Source organism: Stegastes partitus, unplaced genomic scaffold (genome assembly GCF_000690725.1).
Source record: "Stegastes partitus isolate 25-593 unplaced genomic scaffold, Stegastes_partitus-1.0.2 Scaffold1260, whole genome shotgun sequence".
In the NCBI taxonomy this organism is placed as follows: Eukaryota; Metazoa; Chordata; class Actinopteri; family Pomacentridae; genus Stegastes; species Stegastes partitus.
Genome location: NW_007578991.1, coordinates 97,860 through 105,188, shown reverse-complemented (window position 1 = coordinate 105,188; position 7,329 = coordinate 97,860).

Genomic DNA, 7,329 nt, shown 5'->3' with positions numbered 1-7,329 from the left:
CAAATTGTGTGTTTTTATAAAGGGTAATTTGTTCTTTTCTAATGTTTTTCAGCAGGTTTTTGCTGTTTTTGAAATCAGCAAAAACATTATTTGACAGACTTTTACTTTCAAGTTTTTCCAGTTTTTGAGATTTACAAAGTTCTACCATTTTTCTCACCTTTTTTATGCATTTTTTTTGTGTGTGTAGAAAACGCGTCGCTTTCACACAAAGACATAATCGTATAATTGTCACTATTGTCACTGATTTCCCAGAATGCTGTTTGTGGCCCCGCTGCTTTTATTTTGGTACGTTCTGTAGTTTTCCAGTGTAGGAACAACCTTCAGCTCTGTGCTTCGGACACGTTCGTGTTTCGTCCTTGAGAGCCAATCACAGGAAAAGCATTGTGTTGTTTTTTCCATTTGTTCTCTGTGTGTGAATCCTGTTTTGGACTCAGATGAGGTTCTGCTGGTTCCACCTCCAGCTGGAAGGTGAACCTCTGAACATATCCCCTTTTTGGTCAAAAGCTCCCAGAACCTTTCAGCCCGTTTCTTTCTGTGAACTCGGCTGGAATTGTTTTGTTCTGTTGGGATGATGTTGAATCTTCCTGCAGCTCTGATTGGTTCTCCTCGTTTACTTCTCGTCCAATAACGGTGGAAAAACACTCCTGCGGCCAAAACCGAGCTGCGAGTGACGTCGCTCATTAGCTTCTTACATAATTTCTGAGGCGCTCGTGAACCCTCTCACTCGGTTCTGCACGCGGAGCTGCCAGCGGAGCTGCCAGGACTGCAGGATGGGTTGGAATTTCCTGTTCTGGACGAGCTCTGGGTCTTGCCACACCAGCGGATGTTCTTTATCCTGTTCCAGCCGGTTGCTTATAAAACCGGGTCTCTGACAGGCGACGGGATCAGATTCGACTCCCTTCAGGCCGCCTGCATGTTCTGCGGGTATCTGTTGGAACACGAACAGCAGCTGGACTGGAGCCAAAGGCGCCGGTTGGACGGGATCCATCCAGCGCTCCGTCTGGAGAACCTCACGCAGAAATCAGTTCAACTCTTTATCACCTTTAGTGCAGCTGAAAGTTGTTCTAAAGACGATTAACGGACACCAAAGTGCACTCCGATAAACTCTTTAAAGAACCGTTCTGTCAAGTGGTTCTTCTGAGAACCCCCTAAAAGAACCCAAAACAGCAGTTCCTGTCAACACTTTAGATGAAGCTCCAAAGACTTCAAGGAACCATTTCTTTAAACTGTTCTTCTGAGAGCCATTTCTTTAAAGAACCCTCCAAGTTCCCTGAAGAACCACACAGTTATTTATAAAAAGCACTTCTTAAAGAACCATTTCTTCAAATGGTTCAATAAAGATCCCTCAAAGAACCCTCTGAAAATATTCTATTAAGGTACCACAAATGATGCTCCAAAGAACTAAAACAAGAATAAACTGGTCTTTGAAGCATGGTTCTTTAGACAGTTCATTAAAGAACCCTTAAAAAACACATAAAAAACATCCTTCCTTTAGGCTCCAAAGAACTTTCGTGAAAAGGCTTTTTAAAAAACAACATTTCTTTAAACTGTTTCATCAAGAACTATTTCTTCAAACGGTTCTCTAAAGAACCGCCACCCATCGAAAGACAATTTAAATGGCACTTAAAAGAACCAAAGCAACAATTGGTAACTTAGGCAACCATGCAAGAACCATTTCTCCAAATGGTTCTTTAGAACGCTCTCAAAGAACGCTCCAAAAACGTTCTTCAGGCACCATAAATGGCACTCCAAAGAGCTTCACCTGAAACAGGTCCTTTAAAGAACTATTTCTTCATACAGATCTTTTAAGAACACACAAAGACGTGTCAAAGAATCGTCAGAACATTTTTCCTTTCAGCTTCAAAGAACGGCGGCAAAAGTTGGTTCTTTAAGCAACCGTTTCTTTAAACGTTCCTCGAAGAACCCCTCAGAAACGTTCCCTTCAGGCACCATATACGGTTGTCCAAAAAACGGTCAGCGAGGTCTTTACTGAAAATGAGAACCAGTTCTGAACTAACTTACCTGGTGAAACAGGTTCTTTAAGGAACCGTTGGAACGCCTGACACTGAGGTGGCATCGCCATCACTTTCAGTTTTGGTTGTCTTGGTGTTTTGTGAAACGTTTGGTTTAATGTCATTGTTCTGGGGAACCAACAAAACCACAGAGAGAGGAGGAGGTAAACAGGAAGTGAGAGCCTGACCACAGTGATGTCGACACAACAAGTCAGAGAGTTGATCAACGGATGTCGTAACGTGAACCCCAGAGATGGTCCATGAAAACCAAAACCATCTGGAACCGACGGAGCTCGCCATGAACTCCCGTCGTTCAGCCAGGATTTGGAGATTAAGGACAAGATTCTGGTCATTTTGGAGAAATTCTAAAAAGACTTTTGGATCCCACCTGGTTCTGTTTTAACAACACGACCCGACAGTCACTTCTGGGTCCCTCCATTCAAACACTTTCAGTGTTTTGGGTTCTAGATGCCACTTCTGCATTTGTGAAACCGTGACGGACTTTTGTCAAAGTTTTCACAGAACAAATCATAAATTGGTAAAAAAAAAAAAAAAAGTATAAGAAAACCCGTGTAAGAACCATCGACTAAACGAAGGTGTTCTTCAGTTGGTGATGGTGCTTTGAAGAACCAGGGAGCCTTTCAAAGAACCTTTCAGAACCATTATTTCTTTATTAGAAATGGCGGACAGTGACCGGAGAATCACTTTGCTACGTGCAGCTGGATGAAGGGACCACGAATGATGTTCTGAAGAACCTGAACAAGAATAAACTGGCCTCTTCTTTTTTTTTTGCATCTCACGGTTTCACTTCCTATTTCTGGTTTCCTCTTCTGCTCTGCGGTTCTGTTGCTCAGAGCTGTTTGACAAGCAAATTGTGTAAATGTGAAATTTACTGCCTTATCAGCGCTCATCAGCTCTCAATGACGCCGTTATTTCTCAGCTGAGCAGCAGTGAAAGACAGATTCTGCTTCAGACTTGGCACAGGGCTTATCAATGGAGACCAGGCTGAGTGTGAAGCTCAGACACTGCAGAACATCAGCCTGTGTGGACGGAGGACAAGGACAACACCCTGTTTGCCTTTTACAACAAAATTTCTAGATAAACTTTGCTAAAAGAAGCCTGATGGATGCTGGAGAATGTTCTCTGGTCAGATGGAGATCAATGTGTTGGGCTCAGATGGAGTCCAGATGTTTGGTGTGAACCTGACCAGGACCACCGCAGTGAAGCACGTAGGTGGCAGCATCATGATGTGGGGCTGCATGAGGGCAGAAGGTGTTGGAGTGATGAGATTTCTAGATGAATGTCTGAGGATAGACGAAACACCGGCTGACCACATGACCCCAAGAACAAAATTATGCAAAAGAAGTTCAAAGTTGCTCCAAATCTGTCCAAAATTAGTTTAATTTTTCCCCTAAATGACTCAAATCACATCCAAAATGACTCCATTTGTCCAAAAAAATAAGGTTATATCTCCAGAACGATTCAAAAACCTGAAATTTCTCCAAAATGACTTAAGATCTGTCCATGATTACTGGAAATATGTCCAAATGTCTGGAAAAAAGAATACTGGAAGGACATTCTCTGGTCGTGTTGGGCTCAGATGGAGTCCAGATGTTTGGTGTGAACCTGAACCAGGACCACCACAGTGAAGCACGGAGGTGGAAGCATCATGATGTGGGGCTGCATGAGACCAAGCAGGTACATCAGTTAAGATCAGATAAAGAACGAACAAGAAGGTTTAAAACTTTTAGAGGATTTTATTTATAAAAGACAACATACTGGCCTTTAAAAGCTCCTTCAAGCCATTTGATTCGCTTGAATGTGGCTTTAAATCGATGAATCAGAGTTTTCATGACACGGTGTTTAGCTGAGGCAGCAGCATTGGGCTCATCTAAATCAGTTCATTAGATTTTCTGATCTTGCATTTGAGTGGGAACAGCTTGTTGGAGTTCATTTGTCTGGCTGTTGTTTTCCAGATGTTGGAGCTGCGGCCCAGTCCAGCTCTTTGGTTCCGTCTCGACGCTGCCTGTGCGAGTCGGGCATCGTGAAGCTGCAATCAGAGCTGCTTCCACAGCAGAGCGTGCTGGATTCAAGGACGCATTACGTAACGCGACTGAACGCTGCAGCTTTAAGCTTCGCCCTCATCAGAACCAAGGGGCCCAAAGCAGGAAAACAGGCCCAGAGCTGGAGTAAACAAAGACGGTGGGCTGCAGCTCTGGCCTCCTAGTTTATTCCTCTGGATCTCCGCAGTAGGTGTAAGTTCACAGAAAGCCGGGCCGAGGCTCGCCGTGCAGCCGGTGCTGCAGGTTCACTGCAGGTCACGTTGTGGGTTTAATCAAATCCTGGCTGCAGTTTGTGTCAGATGGTATCGGCTCTGAAGCCCGTCAGAGGGAGTTTAGAAGAAATGAAAGCAGAGATGAGTAACTGAGTCACAAAGACTCAAAAGTAAATCTACTGCGAGTGTATTTACAGAAGCATCGACCCTCAGAACCCCAGACATGAAGGCGTCTATCAGCAAGAACGTGTAACAACGTAGAAACATCTGTAGATTTTTGACTTTCACACGGTTCCTGAACGTGTTTGGTGAGTTTTTTGTTGGGAAAATGAACCAAATCTCAGCAGTAGAATTGTTGTATGTCATTGAAATCTCTTTATTCTACACGTCTGGTTTACAGATGTGCCAAAGACGAAGCAGCTTCTCCACAACAAGGAGCCGCTAACGACAAAACAGTCGACAGATGTTCGGTAAACACCCATGTAGAGTGGAGCCACCATCTTGTCTCCAGGGGTGGTCACATCTGTGGAAACGATGTTCCGTTTTCTTTTTCCTAATTTTCGTAAAAAATAAATCATCCAGGAACTCAACTGTTAGAGTTTAGAATTTACGACATTCCAACTGTCGACAGACTTTTTACTGGAGGAGTTGTGGTGCCCCTCGTTTCTCTTGATGATCCCCTGAAGGTGTTCAAGTTGAGACATAAACTCGTTGTTCTCTGGATGGTTCTCCTGCTGACCGAGAGTCGTCTCGTCAGCCAGTGTTTTGGTTTCATGGAGTGTCTATACATGTCATCAACACCTTTTACACCACTGTGGCCTCATGTCATGATACCTCCACCTCCAGGCTTCACTGTGGTGGTCCTGGTCAGATTCACACCAAACATGCATCATCTGACCAAAGGATGTTCTCCAGCATCCATCAGGCTCCTTTTCAAGGTTTTTACCAAAGTTTGATCTTGATTTTTGTGGCAAACGAAGCGTCCTTCACTGTGTGAGCTTCACACTAACTCTGGTCTCCATCGATAAGCCCTTTGCCAAGTCAGATAGTGAAAGTAGTCGACTGTCCGTGGAGTCATTGTAGGAGGACGACCACTGCTATGGCTTCTTCTAGACCTCCTGGTTACTGCTCACACTGGGCTTCACTGGTTTATAGTTGATCTTCTGGACAATTTTGAACCGTTTTTTTTTTTGGAAATGGAATCATTGTGGACGATTGTTTATGCTTTTGGATCCTCTGTGAGGCGTTCTGTAAAAGCTTAGCGTCGTTTTGGGAAACATTTTAGTCATTTTGCGAAACATTTTAGTCATTTTGCACAATTTTTACTTGTTCTGACCATTTTAGACGACTGTCAAGTCATTTTGGACGAGTTTTGGGTCATTTTGAGGAGGAATGTTGGTGATTTGGGGCAAATTTTGAGTCAGTTTGAACAATTTTTGAATTTGGACGAGTGTTGAGTCATTTTGGATGAATTTCAGATCATCTTGTATAAACTTACAATCATTTCTGACAAATCTCGAGCAATTTTTGACATCAGATTTTTCACTTTCCCTTTTCCATGTGGAGCCATTGTGGGGAAAAGTGTTTTTGGGAAACTTCTTGGGTCATTTTGGACAAATTTTGACTCACTTTGGATGAGTTTAAAGTCATTTTCAACAAATTTCAACTGATTTTAGACTCATTTTGGACCATTTTTTGGGAAATGGAGTCATTCTGGACAATCGTTGATGGTTTTGGATCCATTTTGAGGCGTTCTGTAAAAAGTTAGCGTCATTTTGGGAAACATTTTAGTCATTTTGGACGATTCTTGCTTGGTTTGAACTAATTTTTTAGGCATTTTTGACGACTGTCAAGTCATTTTGGATGAGTTTTGGGTCATTTTGAGGAGAATGTTGGTAATTTGGGGCAAATTTTGAGTCAATTTGAACAATTTTTGAATTTGGACGAGACTTTGGGTGAACGTTGAGTCATTTTGGATAAATTTAAGATCATCTTGGAGAAGCTTTCAATCATTTCTGACAAATCTCGAGTAATTTTGGACTCATTTTGAGCAATTTTTGACATCAGATTTTTCTCGGGTAATTCTTTTCCATGCGGAGCCACGATGTAGACGTCGGTAGACGGAGCTCATCGGTCTAAAACTGAGAAAGTTCTGCTTTGAGGTGCTGCTTTGGGGCCAGAAAGTTCAGTTTCTGACTGGTCATAAGAGGAAGCGCTCCACCGTTAAACTTAGAAAGAAGCTTCTAACCTTTTTTTCAACTTCCACACCCAGAGACGTCCAGAGAACCTTCGGTCACGTTACAGCCGCTGGCGTGTTGAAGACGAGACAACCGGAGCGTGTTTTACATCCAGCGAGCGTGCAAAGACCTGCAGATCACATGTCTACGTCCACATTCATGTTAACACCGGGTGTAAATACGACCTTAATCTGGGGAAACACACGTAATCAGTCATTAGCGGCATAATGAGTGTTTTCTGAGCAGAAGATGCTTCCTGCAGGCTTCGGCCCTTCAGAAGAAAAGTCCCGTCTTCACCATGAAACCAGAGAGAATTAGTTTTTGCCACCACAAGGGGAAGTTTCACGAGTGAAAACCAAAACCTCCGGGTGCTTTTCAGCTTTCTGACACATATTCTCACATTTCACTTTTACTTTTCATCTCTAATTAATTCAAAAACAAAGCTGTAGTTCAGCTCCATGTGTGTTCTGTGTGTCGTCGGGCAGGTGAAGTTCTACCGGCCGCCGCCGCTAATCTGAGTGCTGAAAGCTGCATCATCAGCTTAAGACGGACAATGACGGGAGGATCCAGGAGTTTCTGCAGCCGGATTAAAAGAGGAACAACACCCAGAAAAGTTAAGGTACCGAGACGCCGCAGAGGAACGACATCTAGCTCTTTAACAGACCTTCTGGAGAGGTCTGAAAAGTCACATTGGACACATTTATGTGATTCTGGACCAGTTTTAGACTCATTTTGGGCACATTTATGTCGTCATGGACAAGGTTTAGAGTCATCAACACTATTTGAGTAATTCTTGACAAATATT